A 15,742-nucleotide genomic window follows, 5' to 3' on the forward strand; every position below is an offset into this window, starting at 1 on the left:
ATCTCTGCGTATCGTTGCATTGCGACCAGAAGTAATTACCTTGAACCACTTCACATCCAACAAAAACATCTCAAACCGCCTGAAGCTGACTTTCAGGATATCTGACACCAGACCACAGTAATCCAGGTTGCTAGTGCTCTCATTCGTGTCTCTGGCACTGGCCCTACTCTTTTGCATGAAACTAACCATTACCCCACTGTCAAACCTGTTTCTTCTGCTGTCAATTTGTTGTGTTTTGAAATGCTTTCCATGCGACCATAGTGCCATGTATGTGTGATACTTCCAGTCACATCCAATAGCCAGCTCTTCCTCTTCTAGAGATATGGGTTCTCCGATCTGTCGAGCTGCTCCCAGTGTCTTGTCCAACCATGCCATTGTAGGGAATTCAGGTAGAGGAGCGAGATAGTCTGGCAAGGGTAAGCCTCTAGTCGTTCGGCTTCGCCTGAAATCGTGTTGCTCTCTATTGCGTGTCTCTTTCTCTTCTTCGTACCTTTCAAGCCATTTTTGCATCGGCTCTGAATTTAGTATACAGAACTTCATGATCTTTTCTCGCATGGCGTCGTTCATTTTCTTCGGTACCCCTTGCCCTTGCGGCTCCTCTCCCACCAGTCTTGCATCCTCCTCATCACTCCACAGTCGAGGCATTTCTGGGTCAGAAACGGATAGAAATTCGGTCGTCAAGACAAGAGACTCTTGCACCAGCTATCCTTCTGCCATGCTCCCCTCTAGACGCGCTTTTTGGTGAACAAAACCCTTAAGTGTTTTCATGAACCGCTCTAGAAAGAACATCCAACGGCTGTGGACTGTACCTGCCACTGCAACCTCATCTACTACATGGACGAGCAAGTGCATTTAGATAGTTAGGCAACTCGTGGGTAGATACTTCTCAATCATGCAAACTGCCTCAATGGAGTTAACCCTTGCGACTGTAATAGATTCCTCCCGTATCTCCTTGGAAGAGATCCACCGCACTAGCTCTGAAATCTTGTATATGCAATTCCTCACTTCCTCCTTTAAACACCCCTTGATTGCAACTGGAAGAATGAATCGCAAGAACTTATGCCAGTCGTGCGATTTCAGTCCTAACAGTTGATCGTCACGGGTGAATGCTGTCTTGAGACATTGCATATATCTTGTTGGCGTCCTGAACTCTGAAATCACCCTTTTAACTTGTCGCTCTTCGCTTTTTAGCAATACCCATGGCGCTCTTGGAAGTTTTGTTTGGCCAGCTGCATTGGTGAAAGGCCATATCTCTGGCATCTTTCCAACTGATTGCAAATCATCTCGTGAAGCTCGATTGTCTTTCATTCCCATGATTGTCTTCTAGAGGAGATCTCCCACATTCTTGAATATATGCATTGGATCTAGCAAATGGTTAATTAGTAGATCACCCCAGTACGGCAACGTATAGAGAATGGACAAACGTTTCATTCCTGGAACATGCTGCCTCTCATGTTGCTCCCATCGGCGACGCCACTCTTGTACATGCATAGGACGACATTCAACGCGACCAAGCTGACCTTCGCGCAAGTGATGGCCATCTGGAAGATAACGGTGGTGGCCTTGATAAATTGTCTTTCGAAGAGAGATAGAATAGCGCACATCCAAAGACTGCCCGCAAATTGGACATGCATTGTATCCCGAAGTTGTTAGCCTTGCATATATTAAAGCATTACCAGAAGCTTCTTCGTAGCCTGACCAATAGTCCACATAAGAAGTCCATGGATCGTTGCATGCTGTTGTCCTACTGGTTCAACCGCATCTGCTATGTCGATCCCATGCCATAACTCCTGGAGCTCGTCAACTAGTGGAGCTAGATAAACATCCTTGTTTTTTTCCTTGAACTTACCAGGTACAATCAAGCTTAATATCAAATGACTCTTCTTGATGGCAAGCCACGGCGGGAGGTTGTAATTGATAAGACACACAGACCAAGTGCTCCATGACGAGCTTCTCAAGCCAAATGGATTGACTCCATCCATTGCCATGTCCAAACACAAATTGTGTGGTTCACTCTTAAAAGTGGCCAGGTATCTTCAATGTGCCTCCAAGCCTTTGGATCAGCAGGCACCCTAAATGTTGCGGCAGTGAATCTATTCGTAGAATGCCACCGCATCAACTTTGCAATGGAACCACAACGAAACATGCTTTTTATCTTAGGAATAATAGGGAAATGCCGCAACACTTTAGCTGGCACTGTCTCGCCAACTGCATCTTGTTTGTAGCGCATTGCTCCGCACTTAGGACACGATAGACAATCTGCGAATTCATTGCAAAAAAGAATGCAATCATTTGGACATACATGAATCTTGTTGTATTCCAAGCCAACTGAGATCAATAGTTGCTTTGCATCTGGCCTGGAGGGGGGCATTTCATTGCCAACCAGGAGAAGTTGCTCCCGCAACAACCTGTTTAAGCCACATTAAATTAAAAAGCTCTCCAAGCACGTCACCGTTGCAATCGGAAAATCTCTTTTGTGAATTACGTACCTAAACAAAGCAGTGACGCTTGCATCTGACCACCCATACACTGACTGAAGATTCAAAAAGAGGCAAAGGGGTTGTGGAGTACATGCTTAAGACACGACGTAGTCCTTTGTACCGACTTCCTAGAATTGCATATGAAGCAAGTCAAAAGGTCCAAGAGCAAAATACTAAGTTCGAGGTGGATGCTTGACATCAAGAAATGGTTTGGAAGATGGGATGCATGTCACTTGGTCAAGGATACGTCGATCGACTCCCAAGTTAATGAGGCCTTCTTACAACGCCAATGTATCACGGCTTGGGAGAAATCCGGAGGTTTTCGCTTCAGCCATTACACCACACACATCGCCCCAAACTACAAATCTCTCTTCTTCTCCGAACGTGGTAACCGAACCCATCCCTACATCCTTGAGCCCATCCCATTGAGTGCGATCCGCACCATTGCTTCCATTCGTCTTAGCTCCCATTCTCTACGTTGTGAGACAGGATGTTGGGGCACTCGCGAGGAGTCTCATCGACTTTGCACCTTATGCCCTCGTCAAGTGCGAGAGAGTGAGTACCATACACTACTTGAGTGCTCAGCTTTTGACCACATTAGGTCCTCTTTTCCCCATATATTCAGCCATGAGCTCTCCCGACATACCTTCCTCTCCCAACCACGATGTGGACTCTCTATTGCGACGCTCATTTCAACCATTTTTGAGCATTGAGAGTCACTTATGACCTCCACTCACACCACGTGACATGTTCATTTGGTCCCATAGGTCATATTTGACCTCCGAGGATGATAATAGAACTATCTCTCTCTCTCTCTCTCTCTCTCTCTATAGATATATATATATATATATATATCATTCTCTATCTCTCTATTTCTCTCTCTCTCTCTGTCTACGTACCCTATCTCTCGTTCTTTCTCTCTTGATCTCGCTCTCGCTATCTCTCTTTCTTTCTCTATTTCCCTATTTTCCTATCTCTCTCTCTGTCTCGCTCTCCACTTCCCTATCTCTCTCTCTATATATATATCACTCTCTTTCTCTCTCTCTCTCTCTCTCTCTCTCTCTCTCTCTATCTCTCTCTCTCTCTATTCTCTATCTCTTTCTCTCTCTCTATTTTCTCTCTCTCTCTCTCTCTCTCTCTCTCTCTCTCTCTCTCTCTCTCTCTCTCTCTCTCTCTACTTCCCTATCTCTCTACTGATTGAACGAGCGACTGAGGTAGGGAGATCCAGACGCCCACGACTGCGGAGGACTACACAACATCGATAGAGGCTGCATCAGAGGATTCAGGTCACTTTGGCTCGACATGCACAACGCCCGGTCAGACTACTGACCATGGAGAAGATTGATGAGATCCGCAAGCGAGATGTTGGATCTCCTATGATCTACCTATCCCAGCTAGTTGTTTTAACTACTTAGTCCACACCCAGTAGTTTAGGATTCCATAATATTTTATTTTGTCATTTTGTTATCTTGTTACTCTGACTTTGTATCAGATCCACCACATTGTAACTTTCTGGTCTCATAGGTCACTTTGGCCTTTTGAAGACGTTAATATAACATTTCATTTCATTTCTCTCTTTAATTTCTCTTTCTTTAATTTTAATTTCCTACACATACATTAATTCTGTAGCAGTATTTCCGAAGTGAACAGGTTCAAGAAAAATGACTCTCATCTCCTATTTTACATACATTGTCTTCCGGCACTCGCAAGGGTTCTTCTTCTTCAATAAGGTCCACAACCATTGTGGAAAATGATCCAAAATCTCCTAAGTGTGGAGATAGCAACACAACCACCCAACCAACGACATCGGAAACCATGATCATGGCGTACTTGGTATCATTGCAAGAGACCGTAAACGAACAAGGCGAAGAGTTATGAGTACTTGCAATGGAGAATGGAACACTAAGGGTACTTGTGGTTGAGAATGAGAATCTCAAGAGGACACTTGAGATGCAAACAACACGTTTGATGCAATTTGAAGAGGAAGTCAAGGAATGCAAACGCTCTCTTGTGGACTTGAATGCTTTGAAGGAGCGGATGATCAAAGTAGAGCATGACCATGTATTGAAAGAGGAGAAATTTGACACTATGAGCCGGGATGTATGCGACATGAGAAATGTATGCACAAACAAGTCTTGGACTGATGTATGTGGTAGCAATGTGGTTTCTAATTCCTCACTCATACAAGCTATGGTTCAAACAAAGAATGTTGAGAATGTGGATGTGGAGGAGTTGAAGGAACGGAAGCGACGTTCCAAGAACATTGTTATTCGTGGAATTCCCGAAGAGAAGTTAGAGACACCTCCTTCTCTTGCAATTGTTATTGAAGATTTCTTCAAAACCCACTTTGGCATGTCCGGAGTTATGGTATATGGAGTACATAGAGTGGGGAAGCAAGGAGCTCCTCGCTCGGGAGAATGGCTAATTGTATGCACCATGCCGGATGAGACCAAGCGAAAGATTATCCTTGATAATAGTTGGATCTATTTGAGGGATACAAAATGTTTTGTATGTGAAGATCGCACTATTAAGCAACAAAATATACGTCGCAATGCATATGAGGAAAAGAATAATAAAAACAAGGAGATCTCTCATGAAGAAAATGTGTCCAAAGAGGAGGCAAGTCCCTCAAGCAAATAGGGATGCGTGACCTATGAGACCGAGTTACAATTGAAAATATGATTTTGGAATTGTAATGGATACCCATGGAATGCGGGGGTTCGCATTGATGAACTAACAAGCAAAGCCGATGTTGTACTTCTTGTTGAAACTTGGGAGCATGATACACAAAGGATTAACGGCTTGGAGGATTACAATGTACATTCATTGATGTGGTCAAAGAATCTCAAGCAACGAAGAGGACAAGGAGGGGTAGCGTGTATGGTTAAGAAAGGATTGGAAGATTTTGTATCAATTGTGAAAGATGACAAGTACAAACGTTATGTATGGCTGAAAATTATGACACCAAAAAGAGCACCCATTTTTGTAGCCGATTGTTACATTCCTCATCATGATTCTTCCTTTTATGCTTACATGGATAGAGATCAGTCATTTTTTGATTTAGAAGAAAATATTGCTTATTTCAAAGGTGAAGGTGATGTTATTGTATTTGGAGATATGAATGCTCGCACAAAAACATTGCAACATGATACTCAACAATTTGATATGCCATACATTTCAAGGGAGTTAGAGGAAGTTCACTTGTATGATCGTACTTCAATGGATGAGAAAGAGCCAGATCACTATGGAAAGTTACTTTTACACATGTGTAATAGTACGGGTATGCTCATTGTCAATGGTATATCTTTGTGGAGTGGAACCAATGGATTTACATGTAGGAGACATAATGAGGATAGTGTGATTGACTATATACTACTTTCTGAAGCCATCATGTATCGCATAAAGAGTTTTATGTTTGGTCAATGGACCCCGGAATCCGACCATCGCACCTTATGTATTGACCTCTCATGTGGAGAAGTAACTAAGCATGATAATCTCAGCCAAAGGAAAGAGAAGTTATCACTATATATGGATTTCAAACGGGCACCAATGTACATTGAAATGGTTGAGCAAAAATTATGGATGACAAAGCTTCAATATGATGCACCATTGGAAACTAAATGGGAAGCTTTCAAGAAAGCTATTTATTCTTGTGCGGAAGAATGCTTTTCTATAAAGCATCTCCATGGTATCAACAAAGATAGATCACGCAAAAGGTGGTTTGATAAAGAATGCCAAGATGCTCGAAAGTCCTTGATAAAGATTGATGCAACTATGGACAAAGACAACTATCAAAGTCATTTGCATACATACAAGGCATTGATTCAAAAGAAGAGAAGAAGATTGGAAGTAAAGCAACAAGTTTTTCAAGTCCAAGAAAAGGCACATGCATGTGGAAGATTTTGGAGAAACTTGAGGGGCAAGCGGGTTGAGAATTTTGGTAACTTGAATCTAGTGGATATGTACACACATTGTAGGCAATTATATGAGCAAGCAAATGCTGAAAAAATACCATTTTATGGTTCACTCCCATGTATGCCCTCTTTTTTTACTATTGAGGATGTATGCGGTGGGCTTGAAAAGTTGGCTACTCGCAAAGCGGGAGATCTTCAAGGTATCAAGTCGGAGATGATCAAATAGACGGGATATTTTATCCATGAGTGGATGTGTGATATGTTCAACCTTGTACTTCAACATGGTATGCCTTATGATTGGAGTACTAATTGGGTTAAGCCTTTGCATAAAAGAGGGGATGTAAACAATGTAAACAACTACCGGACTATAATGATTGGGTCTTTTATGGCAAAGTTGTTTGGGTGCATAATGGAGATGAAATTGAGTGATTGGGCTGAAGAGAATGACATGCGTGCAAAGGGACAAGCGGGTTTTCGTCGATGCCATAGCACCATTGATCATTTTGTCACTCTTCGTGTTCTCATGGAGGAAAGTCGATTGAAAGGCAAGAGATTGTATTGTTGTTTTGTGGACTTTAAGAAAGCCTTTGATATGATTCCACGTAACAATTTGTGGAGAAGGATGGAAGAACTCCAAGTGCCAAGTGAGTTTATGCTTGCGATTTCTCGAATCTATGAGAAGGTGATTTGTCAATTGCGCATGGGAAGAGAAATTTCAAAAAATTTTGTAAGCACTATTGGGGTTAAACAAGGATGTCCATTGTCACCAACTCTCTTTGGTCTATGCATTGATCAATCGGAACAAATGGTACTTGAATTTATGCAAGAAGAAGGCATTGAAGAGGTCAGTATTTGCAATGCGGTAATCATGCTTTTGTTGTATGCGGATGATGTAGTGCTTCTAGCACACACTTTAGAAGATGCACAAAAGCTTATGGTTATCCTTGAGAACTTTTGCTTGCATAGTGGGCTGATTGTAAATGAATCCAAAACAAAGGTTATGCTTGTGAAAACCAACCATAAGGAGAAGCCATGCATTGTGTACAACAATGAGACACTTGAAGTTGTTGAGAGTTTTAAGTACCTTGGCCTTGAGGTTCCATCCAATCACAAGTGGCATGAATGTGCTATGCGTCGTTTGGAAGAGGGAAAGAGAGCATATTATGCATTTGAGAACATGCGTAATGCGGGAAACATCAAGTGTTGGGTTCTCAAGAAGTATCTTTTTGATGCATTGGTGACACCGGTTCTTCTTTATGGAGTTGAAGTGTGGGGTGGGAGCATCTCAAAGTCTACTTGGAAAGAGTTTGAGAATGTACAAAAGAGTTTTCTTACAAACTTTCTCCGAGTTAAGACACAAACACCATATATGCTCCTACTTCTTGAGTCGGGATCTCTTCCAATTGAGATTATGGGCATGGAAAGGGTTGTGGAGTACATGATAAAGATGCGTCAAAACCCCTCACATCGACTTCCTACAATTGCATGGGAAGCAAGCAAAAAAGTTCAAAAGACAGATAAAAGCAAGATCTTGAGCACGGGATGGATTCAAGACATAAAGAAGTGGTTTGGGAGATGGGATGCATTACACTTGCTACATGATGCTTCAATTGACTCTCAAGTGAATGAAGCTTTTCTACAACGCCAATGTATTACGGCTTGGGAGAAATCTGGTGGGTCACGCTTCATACATTACACCACCCATATTGCCCCCAACTACAAAACCATGTTCTTCGCTGAGAGAGGAAACCGTACTCACACTTACATGCTTGAGCCTATTCCCTTGTCCGCGATATGCACTATCGCAGCCATTCGACTTAGCTCCCATTTCCTTCGATGCGAGACAGGGCATTGGGGCAATGGAGAAGAGTCAAATCGACTATGCACATTATGCTCACTGCAAGTTCGAGAGTCTGAGTACCATACACTACTAGAGTTCTCAGCTTTTGGTCACATCCGAACTTGCTTCTCTCACATTTTCAGCCATAACTTAGACCTACACACTTTCCTCTCCTGGCCACAGTGTGGGCTCTCCATTACGACTCTCATCACCACAATTTTAAAGCATCGAGAGTCACTCATCAGCCATACACATACTACATCACATGTAACTTTGGTCCCATAGGTCATATTTAACCTCCGAGGACGATAATAAAATCTATCTATCTCTCTCTCTCTCTCTAGCTTTTTAATTTCTTATTTACACACACACACACACATTTCTCTCTCTTTCTCTCTTTGATTTTCTACACACACACACACACATTTCTCTCTCTCTCTCTCTCTTTCTTTAGTTTCTTACACACACACATTTCTCTCTCTCTCTCTCTCTCTCTCTCTCTCTCTCTCTCTCTTTCCTACACACACACACACACACACTTCTCTCTCTCTCTTCTCTCTTTCCTACACCTACACACACACACATCTCTCTCTCTCTCTCTCTCTCTCTCTCTCTCTCTCTCTCTCTCTCTCTCTCTCTCTCTTTCCTACACACACACACACACACACACTTCTCTCTCTGTCTCTTTCCTACTCACACACACACACCGCTCTCTCTCTCTCTCTCTCTCTCTCTCTCTCTCTCTCTCTCTCTCTCTCTTTCCTACACACACACACACACCGCTCTCTCTCTCTTTCCTACACACACACACACGATGTATAGAGAGAGAGAGAGAGAGGTTGGGAGGGGGGAGAGTTTCATAATACCTGCGCAGCCAAGATCTGAACGCGTGCGTTGCAGGCGAAAATGGACCCTACGCGCGGGTTTTCCTTTTTTTCCCCCCAATTTTTTTGCATCGAAATGTGCGTCGATATACTCGTGGTAATGTCAGTCGATATACGCGTGGAAAAGCATGCTTTGCCACGCGTATTTTCACCTGCATATCGACGGCTATACTGACGCATATATTGACGGGATGAAAGTACGTCGATATCCGCATGGAAAGGTACGGCCGTCGATATATACTGCGTCGATATCTTGATGTTATGTTGTAGTGATATCCATTGACATGGACAAAATTGTTGTCATAGTCAAATTGCCAATACCGAGAGAAATGTGAAAGAGGTTCAATCTTTCATGGGACACTGCAAGTATTATTGCAGATTTATCTACATGTATGCAATAATAGCCCAAACTCTTTATGCATTAATTGTTGAGTTTGAATAAATGGAGGAGTGTGACAAAGCATTCTAAAAATTGAAAGAGGCATTGGTTTTTGCACCAATTCTCAAAGTATCGGATTGGAATAAGATCTTCCATGTTCATATTGATGCAAGTAACTTTGCGATTGGATGCATCCTCGCGCAACCTGGTGATGGCTACTTTCCTATATGCTATGACAATCGACAATTGAATACTGCAAGAACGAACTGTACAACAATTGATCGAGAGGCCCTAGGGATGATTTACGTAGTCAAAAAGTTTAGACACTACTTATTCGCAACCAAGTTTATGTTTATTGTAGACCACCAAGCACTTTTGTACTTGGTTAGCAAGCCATGTAATACAAGTAGGATAGTAAGATGGTTCATTATCTTACTAGAATTTGATTTTATGGTTGTAGTCAAGAAGAGAAAGATCCACCAACGTGCACATCATCTATCAATGATATCTAATGGAGAGGCCCCAATTAGCATTGATGGACAACTTGCTTGATGCCTATCTTTTTAACATTGAAATGGTCCAAGAACATCATACCTCTTTTAACTTTTGGAGGAGAAGAACCAGAGAGAAGCTTATTTGATTCAGCCAAGGAGTTTTGCACTTGTGCATAGACGTATGAGAATTCCTCATATATCACAGAAGCCCATGCTGTCGTATGTGGCTGGCACTTTGCAAAACCTCAAATGGAACAACGCCTCAAGAAAATGGGCATTTCTTGGCCAACTATGTATGGGGATATACATCAGTACATCTCCAATTGCACACAATTTCCCCATTGCAATTGCACCAAAGGCACGTAAGAAAGCCATCAAAGTTGAGTCCCAATCATATGCACTCATAGGTGGTCAACTATACAAGTGTGGGCCTGATAACAACCTTAGAATATGAGTATATCTCAGTTTTAGAACAAGCACACAAAGATACTGCAAGAGGTCATTTCTCAGCAGATACTACTACAAAATGTGTTCTTGCAACTAGGAATCAGGATCTAGTGGCCTACATTGAACCTTGACATGGAGGTTAATGTGAAATCATGTGGTGAATGTTAAAGGACAAAACCTCCTATTACAAGAGATAATATGCCACTCCAACCAATCATGGGAGCTCGTGCATTCGCCAAGTCCTGTATAGACTTTGTTGGACTGATGAATCCCCCTGCGCATCGCACACATGCTCAATATATAATAGTGGAAACATATTATTTTACTAAGTGGGAAAAAGCACAAGCCACGACAAAGGCTGATGCTAGAACCACTACAAAGTTCCTCTACGAGAATGTGTTCACAAGGTTTGGACTACCGATCTTTTGTGATCGGGTGAAGAGCCTTCCCGCTTTACCTTTGTTGCTAATTTTCAAGAAGTTATCTCAATATAAAGAGTGTCCTTGTTGATGATGTTTTGCACATTAATGGTGTAACTTTTGTTCGTCATGCTGATTATGGCAATAGCGTCCAACTACTACTTGCAAAAAGGCTCGGCATAGTAAGAAGTGTTTCCATCACCCCCTACATCTTCACTGACGTGTCAAGAAGAGTAGAAGTGATATGAGGTGCCGACCTTTTGTGGCTGATCAGGCTCATTGGTGCAAAGATGGTGTAACTAAGCTAGTCTATTTGTGTGGGTAAGTATGGATGTCAATAATGACAATAATGATCCACAGACATTTCCTTTCTATTTTGTGAGTCATATGCATGTTAATATATGTATTGATAGGAAATTATTCTATCACTAAAGGATAGCCTTGTTGTTCGGAGTTGAAAGAATTGGGGAAATCTTGCGCTCTCATCATCCTGTCATTCTACCCTTAGTAGATTATTACCACTCCTTTGATGTGTCAATATTCATCCTATTTTGATCTAGCTATGCTAAAGCTCCAAATTGTACTTATCATACTCTACTTTCAATAAATTGGAGTTGTTTGTGTAATTGTGTACTCTCTCAGTTACATTATGGCCTTCCCTAATTTTTATGGTAAGTTTGGGAACGTTGCTTCAAACTTTTTGGATAATTTGGAAATAGCATTTTTAGTGTCAGGAAGGGATGATGAGGCCACAAAACTAAGGGCCTTTCCACTAGTCTTAAGAAAAGGTGCTAAAGTATGGTATCAAACTTTGGCACGCGAAGAAAGAAGAGACTGGGAAGCCTTAAAAACGGCCTTCATCGAAGAATTTCGCCATCATGAGCCTCCAGAGGAGATATGGAGACAACTCTTAGAGCTAAACCAAACATCACCCAATGACTATTGAAGCTATGAAGGTAAGTTTTCCAACCTGTGGGAGAAGTGGTGTGCATCACTACGCGAAGGGAAAAGGGCGCCAGAGTGCTTAAAGAAGGACTGTTTCCTAGCAGGGCTTTACCCCATCCTTTGAGAAAAGTTAAAAGGTAAATTCCCAGAAATCTTTGAGAAAACTATGAATTATGCAAGGGAGAAGGATAGGAAATTAAAGTTTCAAGCTCAACTACAAGGAGGAATGGAGCCTCCACCGCTAGCTCAATCGATGGCAAGGGTAGTAGCAGGGATAGGAGCAATAGACCAAGAGTCCTCTCAACAAGAGATGCTTCAACAAATCACCAATCAGCTAGAGAGCCTGTCCATCAGTTTGGTTCAAGGTGTAAGGGCTCCCCAGCCAAGAAATGAACAAAATAGACAAAAAGGACAAAGGCAAACCCGTGAGTACGTTTGCTACAATTGTGGAGAGGTAGGTCACGACATGTATTATTTCCCTCACCCACGACGCTATCAAGGAAATGGTAATCAAAGACGACCGCCCCGCCAACAAGTCACCCCTCCTCGAGCAAGGCCGCCAAATGGACAAAATGCACATGTGGCTCTACCAATTTAAATATTGAGACCCCCTCCTCCACCACCACAAGCACCAGTAGAGATCCCTCCACTACCATTAGGTGGAAAGGATAGGGTTGTCTCTGTCATAAGTCTTGACAATGGTAAGGATAAAGGGAAAGAAAAACTGGAGGAAGCTATTTCCATGCCAATAAAGAGAGTTAAGAGACAAAGAACTGATGAAATGGAAGCTTCAAAGCCGGATAAAGGTAATGAGGGTTCCTCCCAAGTGATAGGAGACAACAAAAGGAAGTGTAGGTCAAGGAGTCACATAGGAGTAGAAGAATTTCCACTTGGGGTGGGATCCATACCCTATGACCTCATAGTAGATGTGAGTAAGCAAGGATCAAATATCTCATGGCAGCAACTCCTCCATCTTTCCCCAAAGATGCGTAGAACCTAGTCTAAGATGGTTAGCACTAGGAGGGCTAAGGCAAAGTTATTTGGGTCCAGTAGTGCAAGAGGCATGAAGGATATTATGTAAGTCATTGATGCAGAGATTAAGAGTCAGCGAGTTTCCAATGTGTATGTGGATGGTGGAGCCCAGATTTGTGTTATGACAGAGAAATTGATGCACAGGCTGGCTTTGGAAGTAAAGGAGCAGACTTCCTTACAAGCTAAGATGGCAAATAATGTAAGGGTGGCTTGTGTGGGAAAGGTTAATGGAGTGAAGGTTTCAGCTTTTGGTGTGGCACTCTCAATTGATGCTTATGTGATTCCAACTAAGGGGGAGGGCTACCCATTAATTCTTGGAAGACCTTGGCTTATGGCTATGAAGGCCAGGCAAGATTGCGAGATAGGTTCCCTTGAGTTGCACCCAAGTCATAAGGCCGATGGCAAGCAACAAAAAATTGTGTATGACATGAAGCAGGGTAGACAACAAGACATGGATATGGAGACTTCGGTGGACGAATGGAGCACAAGCAACTACTCTTCATCTGAGGGTGAGTCATCTGAGGAGGATGCCAGTTCTTTGGAGGTAATGGGTATAGTACTACAAGACCCTGAAGGAGAGGGTAGTCAAGACTCTCTAAACAAGGAGGAAGTCACAGGCCTAGAGGAGATGTTAGGTAAAGACCTACCAGAAGAAGAAAAAGGACCCTATTTGCAGGTACTAAAGAAGCATGTTAGTCTCTTCATAACTAATTATGAACACATTAAGGGAGTAACAATAACTCAACACCATATCCAATTGAAAGAAGGTGCCAAGCCAGTGGTGCAAAGGCTTAGGAGATTAGGGCTAGTGCAACAAGATGCGCTCTTAAAGGAAGTGAAAAGATTACTCAATGCAGGATTTATCTACCCAGTGGAAGATTCCAAGTGGGTGTCCCCGGTTGTGGTAACACCAAAAAAAAAGGGAAGTGGAGGGTGTGTGTTGATTACAAGCCTCTAAATGCAGCCACAAAAAGGGACCATTTTCCTTTGCCTTTCCAAGATGAGATACTAAATCAAGTGGCTGGTCATGAAAGGTACACAGTGTGTGATGGGTACTCAGGCTACTTCCAGATCATAATTGCAGATGAAGATCAAAGGAAGACTACCTTCATAACTCCCTGGGGGTGTTTTGCTTACAGAGTTATGCCTTTTGGCTTACCTAATGCCCCACTTACTTTCCAAAGGTTTATGAACTTGGTGTTTCAACCCTACTTTGGTAAATCCATACGAGTCTTCATTGATGATTTTTGCATTTACAGCTCCAGGGAAGTGCATTTTCCAAGGTTGATGAAGGCTTCACCGTCTAGACCAATTGGGTGGGCAGTTAAATAGAGACAAGTGCCATATAGGTGAGAGTAAGGTCACTCTACTAGGCCATGTTGTGTCTCAAGATGGTATTGAGGCTAAACCTAAAAATGTAAAGACATTGTTAGCCTTACCTACTCCTTCAAATGTGAAGCAGCTAGTCTCCTTCATTCAAAAGGTTCGCTACATGGGACGATTCATACATCTCCTTTCTGAGGCAATCTATTCTTTGCAGCAGCTCACTAAACACACTACATTGGCATGGAGTGAGGAGGGTGAAAGGTGCTTTCAAGAAGTTAAAACCATTTTGAGCTCATTGCCTGTCGTCCTGCAGCCCACATGAGGTGAACTATTCTATGTGAATCCTAGTGTAGGCCCAGAAGCTCTAGGAGCTTTCTTGCTGCAAAAAGACCCAGAGACGTCTCTCATGAGACCAGTTTACTTCTCTAGTAGAGTGATGATAGCTACTGAGAAGGGTTTCATCGCAACTGAGCAATTGGTGCTAGCTCTTAAGCTTGCAATGGAAAAGTTACGGGCTTACTTGCTTCCGAGACAACTTGTGGTGATCACAACTGAGGAGGTCTTTCCATATGCCCTACAACACATGGAACTGTTTCAAAGAATAGCAAAGTGGGTGGTGCAGCTTCAAGAGTTTGACTACACACTACAGGTAGAGGATTCCACCCATGCTTGTTTGGCAGACGTCCTCACACAAAGGTGTTATGATAATATCAAGAAAGAGGCACCTAGTGAGGTACCACCTATCTCGGAGCCTGAAATTCTATTAGGGACACAGTCTATATTTTGATGGAGCTTACAAGAGAACAAAAGACAAGGCATCAGCAGGTATAGTGATACTAGGTCCAGAAAAGGAGAGGATTTTTGCAAAAGGGTTTCACCTAGAACAGGTTCATTCTAATAATGAGGCAGAGTACCATGCCCTTGTTTTAGGGTTACAATGTTTTCTTTCTCAAGGCATCACAAAGCTAAACATTTCTGGTGACTCCATGTTGATTGTTAAGAAAATGGTTGGCGTATGGGCCTGTAAAAATGACAAATTGTCTATTAAGATTAGGGAAGCAAAGGCCTTGTTGAAGGGTTTTAAAGAAGTTCGCGTTCACTTTGTACCTTGAGATCAAAATCGAGAAGCAGATGCCTTAGCAGCTGAAGAACTACAAACTCTCATGGTAGGCGTTGTCCTTGTGAAAAGTCCTTTATACCAGGGAAAGGAGGAGCTGCATGATTTACTTTACTTTCTTGAGCATTGTGAAGCGCCCTTTGGTATGAGTAAAAGTGAACGTAGGTGGCTGGCAAAAAAGGCTACCAGATATAGTTTGGTAAGTGAGGACTTCTTTTGTAAGGGGAGAGATGTTGTCATGAGGAGAGTTCCCTCATCCCAAGAGATCAAGGATATTTTGTTTAGCTGTCATGAAGGTGTGTGTGGTGGCCACTTTGCACAAGAGATCACTACCAGGAAGATCTTACAAGCACGGTTTATATGGCCTAGCCTCCATCAAGATGTACAACACTGGTGCCGCACATGCGAGGTTTGCCAAAAATCCAGACCAAGGCGTCTTGCTCATGAAAATCAGCACCCAATAAA

The 15,742-nt window shown here is 42.5% G+C and overlaps 1 protein-coding gene across 1 annotated transcript in view; it reads left to right on the forward strand.

The window, feature by feature from the left end:
• Nucleotides 1-15,742, forward strand: part of LOC147443465 (uncharacterized) — a 78,204-nt gene that overhangs the window by 51,801 nt on the left and 10,661 nt on the right. The gene's annotated exons all lie outside the window — the stretch shown is intronic.

Source organism: Adiantum capillus-veneris, chromosome 14, assembly GCF_014529385.1.
Source record: "Adiantum capillus-veneris isolate H3 chromosome 14, ASM1452938v2, whole genome shotgun sequence".
NCBI classification, from domain to species: domain Eukaryota; kingdom Viridiplantae; phylum Streptophyta; class Polypodiopsida; order Polypodiales; family Pteridaceae; genus Adiantum; species Adiantum capillus-veneris.